Genomic DNA, 19,739 nt, shown 5'->3' on the forward strand with positions numbered 1-19,739 from the left:
AGACCTGCTCAGAGGAAGTAAAATAGGTGAGCCGAAGGGTTTATTATTATCATTATTCATGTTTGTTACCTTTGTGCCAAAGGGCCAGACAAGAGTGGGGCCTCAAACACAGAGCAGTAGCTGACCCCTGCCCCAAAGAGCTAACAATTTAGTCATTCTGAGACAGTTGATGTGGGGTGGGTGCCTTCGTATAAGCCAAATGGAGGAGGAAATGTTCCTGAAGGCCCTCTGGGGAAGTCAGGTGGTTCCTGGGAGGCGTGTGGTGCCCCCTGCAGGAGATTCAGGGGTTTTCATGCCCTGGGGAATTTTATGACTCGGGCCAGCATAGTTGTGCAACTTCTTCCCCCTTTCTAGCCCTGCTGAGACCAGAGCCCTCTCTGAGATCAGGGACAGTCCTGGCAAGGGAAGGACACACAAAATCTCTCTGTGTGTCAGTGCATGCCCACATGTAAAGATGCAGCGAGGTACCTCCATCCTCTCCCTTGGAAGCTCTAGGGATGGAGATGAAGCCAGTAGCCTCTCCACTATGTCTCCAAATCTCCTCTCCCATGGGTGGGGGTGTGGAGGGGACAGTTGCTCACACGGGGGCTCAAGGGGCTATGGAGCTGATCCCCCTGAAATCTAAGGACCCAGAAAGAACCTGGAGCAGAAGCTGCCCTGGGTGTGACAGAGGGGACAGGAATCCTTAACCAGCAAGGTCACGGCCTCACAATTCTCCTGCATGATGTCCCTGTCGAGGGTCTCTGGCCGGGGTTCAGCACAGCCCACTGCCCCTCAGTGAAATGCACAACCGGCCCCTGGAACAGAGACATTCCCCCACTCAGAAACTGCTGCCGCAGCCACAATCACAGCAGCACCGTCAGGGGCAGGGCTGGGAGTCGCCCGGCCCACCGAGAGCAGAGAACTTTCCTGGGGCGATTCCCAAAAGCTTTAACTTAAAACAGTCTGCATCTGCAGGGAAACCAGGACTCCCCGAGCTGCCGGCTCTGGCAATTTTCTCACAAGGCTCCCAATATTTAGCTCAGTGTTTCTCACCATCTCGCGATTCGCGGCACAGAGCTCGCCTGTTTTCCCTTTTCCGTTTCCTGTTATTCTCACTGGGGGGACGGAGTCAAACTGCCCTTATTCCAAACAGCCACCATCTCCCTGCAGCTCTGGTGTGTGGTGGCACAGCTGCCCCTGCACTAGTAAAGATGGCCACCCACTCCCATTGTTTTCAGTGAGACTGAAGCCACGTTTTCCCCAGGGAATATGGCTGCAGGTTTCAACTGGATGGGAAACTCTGAGGAACAACGGAAATGTGGTGGCAGAAGCAGACTAAAGGAGGCAGGAGGACATGGGGGGCAGGAGGGAGGTTGAGGAGGTGGCGGGGAGGCTGAGGGGTGCAATGGAATATGGGGCAGGAATGAGGTTGAGGGGCAGAGGAATGGGGGAGAAGGTAAGCAGAGGGGATGGGGAGCTGGGGGCAGGATGGAGGCTGTGGAGGGTCAGGGGCCTGTGGGGAGCAGAAGGGAGGGCAGAGGGAGGTGGGGGGCAGGAGGCTGCGGGGGACAGGTGAATAGGGAGTGCAGGGCCAATATAGGGTGGCAGATACGGGATGTAGGAGACTGTAAAGGGAAAGGCCTAAAGGGACAGGTGGCCAGAGGAGACTGTGGGGAGTGTGGGGCAGGAGAGTGGCTGTGGTAGAGAGGAGGCAGGATAGTGACAGGGGAGGGGAAGGGGGGGTCAATGGGCAGAGTCCCTCTGAGAGCAGGGGACTGAGAGGCTACATTTTTGCATGTGCACTGCTACAGCTGAGTTTTGTCACTGTGATGTGGTGCACACGCACACTGGGAACAGGTTCACACACGCACACACTGGGAGGCAGGTGCACGCACACACACATTCTGGGACTAAGCAGCTTCCTATCAAAAGTCAGAAGGGAAATAAAATTGCCACAAATGCTGGAGGGTTTGAAGAACTTGTGGTTTTCAAGCCCATCTCCTGACCTTCCGGAGGGATTTGTGGCTTTGAGTGCTGCTGACTGGCACTAGGCCTCGGATACCAGCCCACTGAGGGGGTTGTTTCCTCACACGGGGGAATTTCCATCCCCCTCCTGCTGGGTCTCACCCTGAGGTTCAGGCCCCACACTGAAGAAGGGGAAATGTCTAAGAGTAGGGTAGTATCTCTTTAAAAAATTGTGAGCCCTCTAGTAGTGCTCACCCTGTTCTCCATTGCAGGGTATGCCTACCCAAGCTGGAAATTACACCTCCAGCTGCAATGCAGGCAGACACTGAGTTTACAGAAACCAGTCCAGGCAGCGGTGCCTTTGTAGCTTGGCCTTGTGTGTTTGGGTATCGTTAGTTATTTGGAACCCAGCTGTGATTTCTCCATATTGTGTTTGTTGGGTAAAAAGCAAAAGACCCAAAAGGTTTTTCCTTTCCCCTTCTCTTCCTGTATTACTGTCCCTCTCCCACATCCAGACGAACCCCGTGCCCCACAGCTCCCCAACAGCCATCTCCCTTCCCCATCCACTGGGAGGACAGGATGGTCTGGAGCAGAGGTTCCCAAACTATGGTATGTGACTCCCAGGCACAGTGGGAGCTTGACGTTCTATCCACATGTGTTTGAGGTGGGACGTGAACCACTCAAGTCTGGGAGCCACTGAGCTGCAGTGAATCAGAGACATTATTCTGCAGCCTGTCAGGGAGGGAGAAGGGTTGCGGGGGCTTTAGGACATTTCATTCCCCAATTCGCAGCAGGCGCTTTCCCTGCATACAGATGTTCTAGACACCGTGATGCTGAAAACACTCAGGGCACGGCTACGCTTGCAGATGTAGAGCGCTTTGAGTTAAACCAGCCTTCATAGAGCGCAGTAGGGAAAGCGCAGCAGTCTGTCCACACTGACAGCTTCAAGCGCACTGGCGTGGCCACATTTGCGGCACTTGCAGCAGCATTGGGAGCGGTGCATTATGGGCAGCTATCCCAGCAAGCAAGTGGCTACAACGTGCTTTTCAAGTGTGGGGGGGTGGAGTGTGACAGGGAGTGTGTTGTGTGTATGTGGGGGGAGAGAGAGTGGGTTTTTGGGAGGCTGAGAGTATGTCAGCATGCTGTCTTGTAAGTTCAGACAGCAGCAGATCCCCCCCCCCCGCCTCTCTCCCTCACACACAGCATTCCACAGTAATGGTTGCTTTGTCTTGGAGCAGATAAGCAGCGAGCTGTCAGAAACGGAGCTTTCAATGGGCATTTCCGCATTTCTACAGCCGATTCCAAACAATGACATGAGTGGCCACTTGACTTAAGGGGATTATGGGACGTTTCCGGAGGCTGATCAGAGCACAGTAAAGCAACACCTCGTTCACACTGGCGCCGCAGCGCTCCAGCGGGGGCGCAGCAAACGTTATTCCACTCGCTGAGGTGGAGTACCAGCAGCGCTGTAGCTGCAGAGTCAGAGTGCTCTATGTGCCTTGCCGGTGTGGACGGGGAGTGAGCAAGTGTGCCTGGGGCTCCTTTATTGCGCTGTAACTCGCAAGTGTAGCCAAGTCCTCAGTCGCTTCATTCCAGAACAGAGCCAGCTCCTGCCACCAGGACTAAACCCACCGAGACAGGTTTACACCCCCCACGAACAGAGTCTCTGAACCGAACACTGGAAAAGAGCAAAACCAAAGGAGCCGCTTTGGGAGAATCCCCCTGACTTTGCCCCCGAGGGCAGCACATTTCCCCCAGCAGCACAGCAACGAGGCAGAGGAAGAAGCTGGCTTTTCCTCTCTCTGCTCCTCATGTCGTTCCCAGGAAAGTCAATCTGCCGAGGAGTTGCTGATTCTTGAACTAACAGATCTTTTCCACCAAGCATCTGGAGTTAAGCTATGTTACAAAAACAAACCAATTTTGAAAATATGCTTAAACTGACTGAACAAAAAGCACATTCCTCTCTCAATCAGCCACTTATATTCTATGGTCACTGGTATAAAAAAACTCCTGATTTCATGTGCTAGATTCCTTGGATGTAACAAAGCTACTAGTTCTCCAATTCCTCACAGATTCTTTTGGGAAAATTAGGGCTAAAGCCATATTTTGTCATTTTAAAAGGAATAAAATACCTCCCAGGCCTTGACTGAGCATAAAGGAGCAAAAATGGTCACAAAACCAATGATCTGATCTTTTTCAGGTCACCTTTAAAAATTCTGGATACATCATCTCACCTCTTCATCCATAAATCACACCTTTCTACCACTAGTTAATCACACTAATGAAGACAATGCTGATGGGATGGTGTAGTGAGTCGGTGTGGCTCCCCTCCTGTCCTGAAGAGGGAGCCCCGGCGCAAACACCCAAGTGGGCGGAGCCACCGCCACCTGTCCCCGCCCCCCGGAAGTCAAGGGGCGGGACAGGAAGTATAAAGGCCAGCAGCCAGAGCTCAGTCAGGCGCCGGCCACCGCAGGGAGCAGACGTGCGGTCGGGAGCTCCCCGCCAGGATACCTCGGAAGCCCGAGGTGGATGCCCTAGCTGGCCGGAGCTGCCCCGAGCCCATTACGAAGAGGAGCCGCCGGAGCCCGTCCGCTCCCGTCGCTGGGAGGCGCCCGTGGAACTCCCCCACAGCAACCCTGAAGGGGAGGCCCCGCCAGAATCCTTCCCGCCCTGTTGTTATCCGGAGGAACCGCCCGAGGATCAGTGGCCGGATTTCCCTACAGAGCTACCAGACCTGCCGCCAAGCCCCGGCCGAGAGGAGTCCCCACTGATGGACTGGACCGCAGCCGATGCCACCGACGAGGTAGGCCCTGAGGGGGAAAATGGAAGTAGCCCGGGGGTAGCCGACCCCAGTCAGGCTACAGAGGCCTATGAGCCCATGGCAGTGTGTTTCGGTCAGGATACCCCACTGACCGGCAGCGACACTAATCGCTGCTAGGGACCCGGGCTGGGACACAGTGGAGTGGGTGGGCCTGTGTCCCCCCCTGCCACCCCTACACACGGGTGGCAGGCTTCCCCCTCACCCAACGCAGGTAGGAACCTGAGCCCCTTACCTGCCTAGGCCAATTGCCTGCTTGTGCTCCGCCCTGACCCAGGGCCAGAGCTCCTAAACTGCCTGTGTGCTCAGCCCCTGCTACAGAGGCCTGAGCTTATTGACTGCTTGTGCTCAGCCCCTGCTGCAGAGGGCCTGAGCTAAATTAACTATTGGTGCTCCGCCCTGACCCAGGGCCAGAGCTAAGGGACTACTGGTCTGCTCAGCCCCTGCTACAGAGGGCCTGAGCTTATTGACTGCTTGTGCTCCGCCCCTGCTCCAGAGGCCTGAGCTTATTGACTGCTTGTGCTCAGCCCCTGCTGCAGAGGGCCTGAGCTAAATTAACCATTGTGCTCCGCCCTGACCCAGGGCCGGAGCTCCTGAACTGCCTGTGTGCTCAGCCCCTGCTACAGAGGCCTGAGCTTATTGACTGCTTGTGCTCAGCCCCTGCTGCAGAGGGCCTGAGCTAAATTAACTATTGGTGCTCCGCCCTGACCCAGGGCCAGAGCTAAGGGACTACTGGTCTGCTCAGCCCCTGCTACAGAGGGCCTGAGCTTATTGACTGCTTGTGCTCAGCCCCTGCTCCAGAGGACCTGAGCTAAATTGACTATTTGTGCTCCGCCCTGCCTCCAAGGGCCAGAGCTTATAGACTGTGTGTGCTCAGCCCCTGCTGAAAAGGGCCTGAGCTTATTGACTGCTTGTGCTCAGCCCCTGCTCCAGAGGGCCTGAGCTAAATTGACTATCTGTGCTCCGCCCTGCCTCCAAGGGCCAGAGCTTATTGACTGCTTGTGCTCAGCCCCTGCTACCGAGGGCCTGAGCTAGATTGACTGTTTGTGCTCCGCCCTGCTTCCAAGGGCCAGAGCTTATTGACGGCTTGTGCTCAGCCCCTGCTACCGAGGGCCTGAGCTAGATTGACTGTTTGTGCTCAGCCCTGCATCCAAGGGCCTGAGCTTAGTGACTGCCTGCCTGCCCAGCCCCTGTTCCAGAGGGCCTGGGTTCTTGACTGTGGTTTCCTCAGCCCCCTGGACCAGAGGGGCTGAGTCCTGAGCTAACGGACTATTTAATTCGTGCAGTAGGGAGTCGGTGTGGCTCCCCTCCTGTCCTGAAGGGTCGAGCCCCGGCGCAAACCCTTTTACACGTGGCGCCCAACGTGGGGCCTGCGAGCCCCTGCCCCTGTGAGAAGGGGCTAGAAGGGGAGCGGCCGTTGTCCTCCCCCCGCTTCACCCAGATATGGATATGGAGCGTCTAGTCCAGTTATTGACGGAGAGCCAGGAGCGGCAGCAGACGGCCCAGCTGCTGCAGCAGCAGCAACAGCAGACCGCTCAGCTCGCCCAGCAGCAGCAGCGAGATGCCGCCCATCTCCAGCTCCAGCAGGAGCAACACACGGCTCAGCTGGAGCAACAACAGCAGTTGATCCAGCAGTTGGGGAACCAGCTGCAACAGCTGCTGGTTACGCCCCCCCACACCGTGACGGGACCAGTGGGGGAGGCTGCGGGGATGCCGCGTTTGTCTGCTCCCCTTCGTTTGACCAAGATGGGCCCGGACGATGACCCCGAGGCCTTCCTGGTCACTTTCGAGCGGGTAGCCATCGTCGCCGGGTGGACCAGGGACCAATGGGCCACCCTCTTGGCCCCCTATCTGACCGGGGCAGCCCAGGTGGCCTACCGCGGACTGGCGGCCGAGGAGGCCCGGGACTACGACCAAGTGAAGGCCGCCATACTGGACGCTCTCGACGTCAGTCCGGAGACCTTCCGACAACGGTTCCGGAGTCAGATTTACCCTCCCGGAGCCCGACCACGGTTGGTGGCCCAGGCCCTAAAAGAGGCCTGCCGGCGGTGGCTGCAGCCCGACACCCGGACGGCGGAGGAAGTAACCGAACAGGTTATACTAGAGCAGTTTATATACACTCTACCCTCCCGGGGACGAGCCTGGGTGCTCCGCCACCGGCCGGCGACGCTGGCCCTCGCCGTATCGCTGATGGAGGATTTCCTCGCCGCCGAAAATGCAGTGGGTCCCATCGTCCGACGCCCCAATGCAGGATTCGAACCCGCCCGCGGCGAAAAGAAAGGGAACCCCCCGAGCGAACCAAGGTGCCCCGAACCCCGGCCCGAGTCCCGCCGCGAGCCCCGTGTCCGGCATCCGGAGTCGACCCCTCGGACAGGGCTACCGACCCCGGGCCAGGGGCCCCCAAGGGCTCGGCGGAGCCCCCCCCGGAGCCCGAGTCGAGGAGGACCCCGGAGTAGGCGGCTTGAACTCGGCCCCTGTTTCGGCTGTGGAAAAATGGGGCACCTCCAGCGAGACTGTCCAGAAATGGAATGTAGTTATGCACAAGTATGGGCGGGCCAGAATCGGGCCCGGCCAGCCCTGAACCGCAAGCTGACGATCCCGGCGACCGTCGGGGGAAGAATTACCCAGGCGTTGATTGACTCAGGCTGTGGACAGACATTGGTCCGAAAGGAACTGGTACCGCCGAGCGATACCCATCTGGGATGGGTCTATTTACAATGTATCCACGGGGATGTCCGACCCTACCCCAGTGCCCGGGTGTCCCTGACTATCGGGGGGGTCACCCGGAATCTGGTGGTTGGCGTCGCTCCACACCTCGCATACCCCGTGATCCTGGGTCGCGACTGGCCGGCCTTCGAGGAGGTCCTTCGTCCCACGCCGGCCCTGGAGGCCGATAGGTTGGGGCCCTCCCCTGAGAACCCCGAGCAGGACTCAGCGCCCGAGGCGAACGACACGGACGAGGCGGGGCCGCAGCCGGAGCCTACCCCTCAGCCCCGCTTCGACACCGACTTCTGTCGGGACCAACGGGAAGATCCGACCCTTCGCAGTTGTTACGAACAGCTCGCGGCTGTGGACGGGAGTATCACGGACCCCCAGCAAGCTAATCGGTGGCCCCATTTCGAGCTGCGCCGAGACCGGCTCTACCGCGTGGACCGTGATCCCCGTACCCGGGAACCGCAGACCCAGCTGATGGTGCCTCTGTGCCACCGGCGGGCCGTAATGAAGTTAGCCCATGATGTGCCGGCCGCCGGACACCTGGGCCAGGAGAAGACCCTGGCTCGGATCCTGACGCGCTTCTTCTGGCCGGGAATCTATCCAGAGGTGAAGAAGTATTGCGCCTCCTGCCCCGACTGTCAGTTGGTTGCTCCGCCCGGGATACCCAAGGCGCCCCTGGTCCCCATGCCGTTGATGGAGACCCCCTTTGAACGGGTCGCTATGGACCTCGTGGGCCCGCTCCCGAAAAGCGCCGCGGGATTCAAATACGTTTTGGTGCTGGTGGACTGTGCCTCCCGGTTTCCGGAGGCCATTCCCCTGCGGAGTATCACCGCCCGGACCATCGCGGGGGAACTCGTGAAGATCTTTGCTCGGGTGGGACTGCCTAGGGAGATTCTAACCGACCAGGGCACGAACTTCACGTCCCGACTGTTACGACAGGTCTGTACCATCTTAGGCATCAAACAACTCCGCACCTCCGTCTACCACCCGCAGACGGATGGGCTAGTAGAGCGGTTTAACCGCACTCTAAAAGGGATGTTGCGGAAGTTCCCAGCAGAGGACCTTCGCCACTGGGACCAGTTCCTGCCACCCCTGTTGTTAGCCGTCCGCGAAGTTCCGCAATCTTCGACGAAGTTCTCCCCGTTTGAACTACTATATGGACGCAGGCCACGGGGTCTCTTGGACTTGATGCGCGAAACCTGGGAAGAGTCGGCCTCCCCCGCCCAAGGACTCTTACAGTACGTTCTCCAGCTACAGGGGTACCTGACCCAGGCCGGAGCCCTGGCGCGCGAGAATTTGAGGGCGGCTCAGGAGCGCCAGGAGCGGAATTATAACAAGGGTGCCCAAGACCGAGAATTTCAACCCGGGGACCGAGTCCTCCTCCTCTTACCGTCTAGTGAATCGAAGTTGTTAGCCCGCTGGCAAGGGCCGTACGACGTTGTGCGCAAGGTGGGACCCGTCACCTATGAGGTGCAGCAGCCGGGGAAACGCAAGGAGGCCCAACGGTACCATGTGAACCTGCTGAAGCGGTGGCATGACCGGGAGGGCCTCTTAATCAACCCGTACCCCCCCGAGCCGGAACTGGGACCCCGTGTGCCCGAAACAGATAGCGACTCGCTACCCCTGCTAGGCGACTCGCTTACCGAGGAGCAACTCAAACAGGCCAACTGCCTCCTGCAGGCCTTCAAAAAAACCTTTACGGCAGTACCAGGTTACACCTCCCTGGTCAAGCACTCGATCCTGACCGAGCCTGGGAAGGTGATTCGGGAGACGACCCGACCCCTGCCATATAGAGTGCGTGAAGAGGTTGAGGAAGAGGTAAGGGCCATGCTTGCTCTGGGCGTCATTGAGCCGTCCCAGAGCGAGTGGCGCAGCCCGGTGGTCCTGGTGCCCAAGCCAGATGGCACCCGACGTTTCTGTATCGACTTTCGGAGAGTAAACGCCGTTTCCCGCTTCGACGCCTACCCGATGCCCCGCGTAGACGAGTTACTGGGCCGCCTGGGGGAGGCCCAGTTTATTACCACCCTCGACCTCAGCAAGGGCTATTGGCAAATCCCCCTCGACGAAGCTTCAAAGGAGAAAACCGCCTTTGCCACCCCGACTGGCCTATACCAGTTTACGCGGATGCCGTTCGGTCTCCATGGAGCCCCTGCCACCTTCCAGAGACTGATGGACCATCTCCTACAGCCCCATCAGGAGTATGCGGCAGCCTACCTCGACGACGTAGTCATTTATAGTCGCCGCTGGGAAGACCATCTGCCCCGGGTCGCAGCAGTCATGAGGTCCCTACGACAAGCGGGCCTGACCGCCAACCCCAAGAAGTGCCGTATAGCCTGGAAGGAAACCACATACCTCGGCTATACGGTTGGGGGCGGCTGCGTCAAACCCCTCGTGGGGAAGGTCCAGGCCCTTCTGGACTGCCCCACCCCAACGACCAAACGGCACGTTCGACAATTCTTGGGCCTCGCTGGCTACTACCGACGGTTTGTTCCTCAGTTCGCCTCCATAGCGGCGCCCTTAACGGGGCTCCTGACTAAAGACCGGCCCCGGCAGGTACAGTGGACCCCAGAGTGTGAGGCTGCATTCCGGACGCTTCAGAAGTGCCTCTGCCAGGAGCCGGTTCTATACAGCCCGGACTTTAATCGCCCGTTCATCCTGCAGACCGACGCCTCCGAGGTAGGGCTGGGAGCAGTCTTATCCCAAGAGGTGGACGGAAGGGACCACCCCGTGCTATATCTCAGCAGGAAGCTGTTCCCCCGGGAGAGGAATTACGCGGTTGTGGAAAAAGAAGCCCTTGCCGTGAAATGGGCCTGCGATGCTCTCCGCTTCTACCTCCTCGGGGCCCCGTTCACTCTGGTCACGGACCATGCCCCCCTCCGGTGGTTGATGCGGATGAAAGACAACAACGCGCGCATCATGCGTTGGTACCTGGCCTTGCAGCCCTATGCGTTTACCGTACAGCATCGGGCTGGCAAGGACCATGCGAACGCGGACTTCCTGTCGCGCCTAGGGGAATTGGACGGACCTGGCCCCGGTATGCGGGAGCCAGTCTTGAGGGGGGGGGGTGTGTAGTGAGTCGGTGTGGCTCCCCTCCTGTCCTGAAGAGGGAGCCCCGGCGCAAACACCCAAGTGGGCGGAGCCACCGCCACCTGTCCCCGCCCCCCGGAAGTCAAGGGGCGGGACAGGAAGTATAAAGGCCAGCAGCCAGAGCTCAGTCAGGCGCCGGCCACCGCAGGGAGCAGACGTGCGGTCGGGAGCTCCCCGCCAGGATACCTCGGAAGCCCGAGGTGGATGCCCTAGCTGGCCGGAGCTGCCCCGAGCCCATTACGAAGAGGAGCCGCCGGAGCCCGTCCGCTCCCGTCGCTGGGAGGCGCCCGTGGAACTCCCCCACAGCAACCCTGAAGGGGAGGCCCCGCCAGAATCCTTCCCGCCCTGTTGTTATCCGGAGGAACCGCCCGAGGATCAGTGGCCGGATTTCCCTACAGAGCTACCAGACCTGCCGCCAAGCCCCGGCCGAGAGGAGTCCCCACTGATGGACTGGACCGCAGCCGATGCCACCGACGAGGTAGGCCCTGAGGGGGAAAATGGAAGTAGCCCGGGGGTAGCCGACCCCAGTCAGGCTACAGAGGCCTATGAGCCCATGGCAGTGTGTTTCGGTCAGGATACCCCACTGACCGGCAGCGACACTAATCGCTGCTAGGGACCCGGGCTGGGACACAGTGGAGTGGGTGGGCCTGTGTCCCCCCCTGCCACCCCTACACACGGGTGGCAGGCTTCCCCCTCACCCAACGCAGGTAGGAACCTGAGCCCCTTACCTGCCTAGGCCAATTGCCTGCTTGTGCTCCGCCCTGACCCAGGGCCAGAGCTCCTAAACTGCCTGTGTGCTCAGCCCCTGCTACAGAGGCCTGAGCTTATTGACTGCTTGTGCTCAGCCCCTGCTGCAGAGGGCCTGAGCTAAATTAACTATTGGTGCTCCGCCCTGACCCAGGGCCAGAGCTAAGGGACTACTGGTCTGCTCAGCCCCTGCTACAGAGGGCCTGAGCTTATTGACTGCTTGTGCTCCGCCCCTGCTCCAGAGGCCTGAGCTTATTGACTGCTTGTGCTCAGCCCCTGCTGCAGAGGGCCTGAGCTAAATTAACCATTGTGCTCCGCCCTGACCCAGGGCCGGAGCTCCTGAACTGCCTGTGTGCTCAGCCCCTGCTACAGAGGCCTGAGCTTATTGACTGCTTGTGCTCAGCCCCTGCTGCAGAGGGCCTGAGCTAAATTAACTATTGGTGCTCCGCCCTGACCCAGGGCCAGAGCTAAGGGACTACTGGTCTGCTCAGCCCCTGCTACAGAGGGCCTGAGCTTATTGACTGCTTGTGCTCAGCCCCTGCTCCAGAGGACCTGAGCTAAATTGACTATTTGTGCTCCGCCCTGCCTCCAAGGGCCAGAGCTTATAGACTGTGTGTGCTCAGCCCCTGCTGAAAAGGGCCTGAGCTTATTGACTGCTTGTGCTCAGCCCCTGCTCCAGAGGGCCTGAGCTAAATTGACTATCTGTGCTCCGCCCTGCCTCCAAGGGCCAGAGCTTATTGACTGCTTGTGCTCAGCCCCTGCTACCGAGGGCCTGAGCTAGATTGACTGTTTGTGCTCCGCCCTGCTTCCAAGGGCCAGAGCTTATTGACGGCTTGTGCTCAGCCCCTGCTACCGAGGGCCTGAGCTAGATTGACTGTTTGTGCTCAGCCCTGCATCCAAGGGCCTGAGCTTAGTGACTGCCTGCCTGCCCAGCCCCTGTTCCAGAGGGCCTGGGTTCTTGACTGTGGTTTCCTCAGCCCCCTGGACCAGAGGGGCTGAGTCCTGAGCTAACGGACTATTTAATTCGTGCAGTAGGGAGTCGGTGTGGCTCCCCTCCTGTCCTGAAGGGTCGAGCCCCGGCGCAAACCCTTTTACAGATGGGTAAAGTGCTCACACAAGGGGGGAGGTATAGCTCAGTGGTTTGAGCATTGGCCTGCTAAATCCAGCGTTGTGAGTTCAATCCTTGCAGGGGCCATTTAGGGATCTGGGGCAAAAATCTGTCTGGGTATTGGTCCTCCTTTGAGCAGAAGGTTAGACTAGATAACCTTCTGAGGTCCCGTCCAACCCTGATATTCTATGAAATTTAACAGATTGAGGGCAGAAAGTGACCATTGTGATCATCTAATCTGAATTCCTGCATAAAACAGACCAGAAAATATCCCTGCATGAAGCCTGTAACGTCTCATTGAGCTAGAGCAAATCTTTTGCGAAGATTCCATTCCTGCTTTAAACCCTTCCACTGATGGACAATCCAATCTACCCCATTTTGGATTACATTTGATGGGCATTTTCTCCCCAGCAAAACATCACTTATTTTAAACGACTGCTTTGAAGTCCTGGGAATGTTCAGAGATTTATTATTTTAAAAGACAAACAGCTGAACATTAAGAATCCCCCTCTGCATGTGGCTATAGCTCTTGGTAAGGAATAATCATTTACATTCAGACAGGCACAAACTCTGAGGGTCCAGATCCCTCCACAGGATCTCTGGAATCACTTACAGGAAGCCTCAAAGTATTTACAAGGATTCATAGATTCCAAGGGCAGAAGGGATCACTGTGTTCATCTCGTCTGACCCCCTTATAACAAACCAGGCCAGAGAACACCCTCAAAATAATTCCTAAAGCAGATCATTTAGAAAAACATCCACTCTTGATTTAAAAATTGTAAGGGATGGGGAATCCACCATGACCCTTGGTAAATTGTTCCAATAGTTAATTACTTACACCGTCAAAAATTTACACCTTATTTACTGGCCGAATTTGTCTAGCTTCAACTTCTGGCCATTGGATCATGCTATATATTTTTCTGCTAGACTGAAGAGCCCATTATCAAATATTTATTCCCCATGTAGGTATTAGGGCCGGCTCCAGGCACTAGCGTAGCAAGCTCCGAGAGGGAGTGAGGGACCCGCCGCCGAATTGCCGCCGTACAATGAAGCGGCGGTAGAGCTGCCGCCGAATTGCCGCCAATTGCAATTTATTTATTTATTTGCTACTTGGGGCAGCAAAAACGCTAGAGCCGGCCCTGGTAGGTATTTATACACTGTAATCAAGTCACCCCTTAACATTCCCTTTGTTAAGCTAAATAGACTGAGATCCTTGAGTCTGTCACTCTCAGGCAGGTTTTCTAATCCTTTAATCATTCTTGTGGCTCTTCTCTGACCCCTCTCCAATTTATCACCATCCTTCTTGAATTGTGAGCACCAAAACTGTGCACAGATTCCAGCAGTGGTCACACCAGGACCAAATATAGAGGTAAAATAATCTCTCTACTGATACTCAAGATTTTCCTGTTTATACAGCCCAGAATTGCATTAGCTGTAATGGGAGCTTGTGTTCAGCTGATTATCCCCCTCAACCCCCAAATCTTTGTCAGCATCACTGCTTCCCAGGCTAGAGCCCCACAACCTGTAAGTGTGGCCTGCATTCTTTGAAGGGAGGTTGCATGGAATTGATCATAGAGACACACGCAGCCAAAGTCCTTTTAGCTCTGCGTCCGATGGAGCAAACAGGTCCCTGTCAGCACTTAGCTATGCGGGAGATTTATCCACTGGGAGGACCCCATGGCTAATTTCTGTTGGGGGGGGCAGTAATGGTGGAAGAGTTTAATATGGAGAATTAACACACAGCCCCCATTCTTCTGTCTCCTCTGTGCTGCCTCTCCTCTCCCTGTAACCTCCCTCACTGGGCAGAGCTGGTTAAATCTACCACCTTGCACTGTCTCTCCCGCTCTGCCTTATTCCCCCTCCCTTCCCTTCCTGACTCCATCCCCAGAGACGCAAAGGGAAACCCTCCCAGGGCCTGTTCAGGGTCCCCTCTGCCCCTGGTACCGCATCCCAGCTCCCTCCTGCAGGCACCTCAACAAGGCAGCAGATTCCCAAGAGATCTGAGGCTCCTGGGGCTGTTTGTGCAGAGTCACTGTCCTGCCCATCCCCAGCCCTTCCCCCCAGTTCTCTCTGTTACCTGGAGCCTCCGGCTCAGGTGTTAATGTCGGGGCTGCCCTAGGAGGCTGGTTCCCACTGGAGAAGGTCACATCTCAGCTGGGCACAGAGGGGACTTTAATGAAGGTCTGTCCCCGGCACAGACCCCAGGGCTCCGGGATCACATTCACAATGGAGCCAGCAGCAGCAGTGTCTAACCCAGGAAGCTCAACCCCCCATATCCTGAGCAGAGAAATCAGAGACAAATGCTGCCAGGGGGCTAGATCTAAAGAAACCCTTCTGATGCTACAACACCGCCCCTCTCCCCCAGACACTGAAATGCAGCACGGGAGTCTTGGGGCTGGATCAAATAAAAAACAGAGGCTGGAGACCAACATTCAACCCATCAATCAAGGGATGCACTGTGTTCCCAGCCAGCCTCAGATCTAGCCTGGGCCCATCCCTGCTCAGTATTAACAAACTCAAGCATCCAGTAATCACCAGATTGGCTTCAAAACTCGGGTGTGTTTTGCCCTGGGGTGCGTTTTGAAGGAATACATTTGGGCTTCCTTTCCCACGGCTCCTGGTGCCTGAGCCATTAGGGTGCCCTCCACTCACCTTTTCAACCTTTTCCTCTTCAACTGCAAGGGCTGGAAAGTGACTTATCATTTGTTTCTGAGATTCACGTGGTCCCTGGAGCTGGGGCTTTAAGAAACCCACCAAATATCATGAGGCTTGTCTTAAAATCCTTAAAGTTGGCTGCACTCAGCCAAAGCGCATCAGAAACTGGTTCACCCAGAGTCAGGTTTCCAAAGGGCAGGAAGCACAGTGGGGGCTGGGCTCAAGCTTTCCAACCCCTTAGGATTCATGTCATTTTTCACCTGCCCAATGAACCTCACTTCCCCATCAGGGGGCTCAACCCAGCTCGCCCTATTACAGACACTGGAGTTTCTGTCTCAGGCACTTTTACAGCTCCCATAGTATCTGAGTCCCTCACAATCTGTCCCCAAAGCACCCCTGGAAGGAAGGGGAGGGTTATTATCATCCCCAGCTCAGAGGTGGGGAGCTGAGACCAGGAAAGATGAAGCGATTTGACCAAGGTCACACAGATAGTCTGTGGCAGAGCCAGGTCTCCCGCATTCCAGGCTCACTCCTAAGCCTTGGGCTAGCCTTCCTTTCCACCCCGCTCTGCGATGGAAGCAATTCTCCCCTGGTCCTGAAGAACAGAGAGGAATCCGGGGTGAATTCTCATGCTGCATCTCCAGGAAGCACAACCCAAAGCAAATGAGGGGGAACACAGCCATCTCTGTGCCCTTCTGATCCCAGACTGCTAGTGGGGCCCTTCTGATCCCAGACTGAAATGGGGCCTGGCATAACACAGGGAGGCCACAGGGCTGCTCTATGTTACAGCAGCCTCCCTGGTGCTGCAGTGCAAGACAGAACAGCTCTTGTGATGTGTGCTGCAGCCTCACCCAGCTTTGCTACAAGAGCCCCGAAGTTTGCATTTCCCCTGGTTTGCAGCACACACACATTCCCAGATTGCCTGAGAGAACATCTGAGCTCTCTCCTTGGAAGATCAGACACTAGGGTGATGGGCACCAGTGTAAGAGCCAGGATGGACATTGTCCACACACAAAATTTGCCGATTTAAATTAAATCAGCTTAAAAACCACTTTAGTTAAACTGGTGCAAAACCGTGTGGACATGGTTGGTTTCAATTGGTTTCAATTGGCTAGATCAGTTTGGCTGGGCCCTGTGCACAAGCTAAGCTGGGTTTGGAGTGACATAACCTGTGGAATGACAGCTGTGACTTAAATGACGCGGAAGAAGAAAGCAGGCAGTTGGACTGTGGGACGGCGTTATCGCACCGGGCGGGGCTCAGTTTGCAGAAGGATCTGACCCCATCTGGTTGGATGACATTAAGTGCACAGGGGCAGAAATTGCCCTGATGTGCCTCTGCTTTGGGGTCAGTGTCCCACCTTCCATCCAATGGGCCCTAGGTTCTCTATGCTTGGTGCCTCCTCTAGGACATTGCAGAGAGTGGGTGCAGGGAGCACAGGGCCATGATTTACCCCTGGGGAGGGTAAATTCATAGAAGGGAAAGGGGTGGGACAGGGGAATGGGGTGGGGGGTGTGGATAACAGAGTCACTGCCTCCACCCCCACTCCTCATAGCAATAACCATTGCTAACCCCCAACCAGCCACACAGACACAACACATGCCACAGGAGTATCAGCATTGACTGGCTGAGGGATACGCTTGAGGAGGCAGCTGTCCGTGGTGTGGAGCTGAACTCCATGCTGCTTTGAGAACTTGACGACACCAATGACATGGTCTTGTTGGCTCACTTTGGCCAACATCAGCTGCAGTGATTCACCAACCTGCTCAGGCAACAGCAGCAAGCGTTGGGCAGGTTATTAATTGGGACAAAACTCACTCCATGGCCATTGCCCAAAGAGCCTCCAGACTACAGCAGTGCAGTATTAACCTGACCACATGAGACACTGAGCAGGTGGCAACTGTTGATTACTTGGCAAGATTCAGGAGGGTCAGAAATTAAAGCCAGGACAATAATGACTCAGGTGGGGACACCCCAGGCTCTCAGTGACTCCCTGCCCATCTCAATCAGGCTATGTCTACACTACAAAATTAGGTCGAATTTATAGAAGCCGGTTTTATAGAAATCGGTTGTATACAGCCGATTGTGTGTGTCCCCACATAAAATGCTCTAAGTGCATGAAGTCGGCGGACCGCGTCCACAGTACCGAGGCTAGCATCGACTTCCGGCGCATTGCACTATGGGTACCTATCCCACAGTTCCCGCAGTCTCCGGCGCCCCTTGGAATTATGGTTGAGATCGCAATGCCCGAATGATGCAAAACAGTGCCGCGGGGGGGTTCTGGGTACATTGCGTCAGGCCCCTCCCCCTCCGTCACAGCAACGGCAGACAATAGATTCGCGCCTTTTTACCTGGGTTACCTGTGCAGACAACATACCACGGCAAGCATGGAGCCCGCTCAGCTCAGCTCACCGTCACCATATGTCATCCGGGTGCCGGCAGACGTGGGACTGCATTGCTACACAGCAGCAGCAGCTAACTGTCTTTTGGCGGTAGACGGTGCAGCATGAGTGGTAGAACTTCATCGGCGATCGGGATGCTGGTAGCTGTGGGGCTGGCAGCCGTAGGGCTGCATTGCACCAGCCCCTTGCCTTTTGCCTTTTGGCAGTAGATGGTTTATTACGACTGGTAACCGTCCTCGTCGGACAATGATGGCTATCAGTCGTAGTATACTATTTTCTGCCAAGTATTGTCTGCTAAGCACCCAGAAGAGGCCAAGGGCGATCTGGGTGCTGGCAGACATGTGGCTGGCACACGTGGGGCTACATTGCTACACAGCAGCAACCCCTTGCCTTTTGGCAGTAAATAGTATATTATGACTGGTATCCATCATCATCATACTGCCAAGCGCCCAGTATTTGCTGCCAAGCACCCAGAAAATGCCCAGGGCTATCAGTCATGCTGCACTGTCGTCTTAAGATGTAAAAAATAGATTTGTTTTGTATTCATTTCCTTCCCCCCTCCCTCCGTCAAATCAACGGCCCGCTAAACCCAGGCTTAGGAGTTCAATCTCTGGGGGGGGAAGGGGCATTCTGTGTGACAGTTGTTTGTATTTCTCCCTGATGCACAGCCACCTTTCTTGATTTTAATTCCCTATACCTGTACGCCATGTCGTCACTCGCCCCTCCCTCCCTCTCTCCTTCCCCTGGTCCTTCAGATACTAGTTTCGCGCCTTTTTTCAGACCAGACGCCATAGCTAGCACTGGGATCATGGAGCCCGCTCAGATCACCGCGGCAATTATGAGCACTATGAACACCACGCGCATTGTCCTGGAGTATATGCAGAGCCAGGACATGCCAAAGCAAAACCAGGACCAGCGGAGGAGGAGGCGATTGCAGCGCGGCGACGAGAGTGATGAGGAAATGGACATGGACCTAGACCTCTCACAAGGCACAGGCCCCAGCAATGTGGAAATCATGGTGTTACTGGGGCAGGTTCATGCCGTGGAACGCCGATTCTGGGCCTGGGAAACAAGCACAGACTGGTGGGACCGCATCGTGCTGCAGGTGTGGGACGATTCCCAGTGGCTGCGAAACTTTCGCATGCGTAAGGGCACTTTCATGGAACTTTGTGACTTGCTTTCCCCTGCCCTGAAGCGCCAGAATACCAGGATGAGAGCAGCCCTCACAGTTGAGAAGCGAGTGGCGATAGCCCTGTGGAAGCTTGCAACGCCAGACAGCTACCGGTCAGTCGGGAATCAATTTGGAGTGGGCAAATCTACTGTGGGGGCTGCTGTGATCCAAGTTGCCAGGGCAATGAGAGACCTGGTGATATCAAGGGTAGTGACTCTGGGAAACGCGCAGGACATAGTGGATGGCTTTGCTGCAATGGGATTCCCAAACTGTGGTGGGGCGATAGACGGAACCCATATCCCTATCTTGGCACCGGCGCACCAAGCCACCGAGTACATAAACCGCAAGGGGTACTTTTCAATGCTGCTGCAAGCCCTGGTGGATCACAAGGGACGTTTCACCGACATCAACGTGGGCTGGCCGGGAAGGGTACATGATGCTCGTGTCTTCAGGCACTCTGTTCTGTTTCGAAAGCTGGAGGAAGGGACTTTCTTCCCGGACCAGAAAATAACCGTTGGGGATGTTGAAATGCCTATCGTGATCCTTGGGGACCCAGCCTACCCCTTAATGCCATGGCTCATGAAGCCGTACACTGGCAGCCTGGACAGGAGTCAGGACCTGTTCAACTACAGGCTGAGCAAGTGCCGAATGGTGGTGGAATGTGCATTTGGGCGTTTAAAAGCGCGCTGGCACAGCTTACTGACTCGCTCAGACCTTAGCGAAAAGAATATCCCCATTGTTATTGCTGCTTGCTGTGCGCTCCACAATATCTGTGAGAGTAAGGGGGAGACATTTATGGCGGGGTGGGAGGTAGAGGCAAATCGCCTGGCCGCTGATTACGCGCAGCCAGACACCAGGTCGGTTAGAGCAGCACAGCAGGGCGCGGTGCGCATCAGAGAAGCTTTGAAAACTAGTTTTGTGACTGGCCAGGCTACTGTGTGAAACTTCTGTTTGTTTCTCCTTGATGAAATCTCCAAACCCCCGCACCCACCCGGTTAACTCTACTTCCCTGTAAACCAACCACCCCACCCTCCCCTACCCTCCCCCCTTCAAGCACCACTTGCAGAGGCAATAAAGTCATTGTTACTTCA

General features: G+C 56.2%; 1 protein-coding gene across 1 annotated transcript in view; it reads right to left on the reverse strand.

The window, feature by feature from the left end:
• LOC135892901 (zinc finger protein 501-like) overlaps positions 1-19,739 on the reverse strand; it is an 83,944-nt gene that overhangs the window by 1,424 nt on the left and 62,781 nt on the right. The window lies entirely within an intron of this gene.

The sequence above is a fragment of the Emys orbicularis genome, chromosome 21, assembly GCF_028017835.1.
Source record: "Emys orbicularis isolate rEmyOrb1 chromosome 21, rEmyOrb1.hap1, whole genome shotgun sequence".
Lineage (NCBI taxonomy): Eukaryota > Metazoa > Chordata > Testudines > Emydidae > Emys > Emys orbicularis.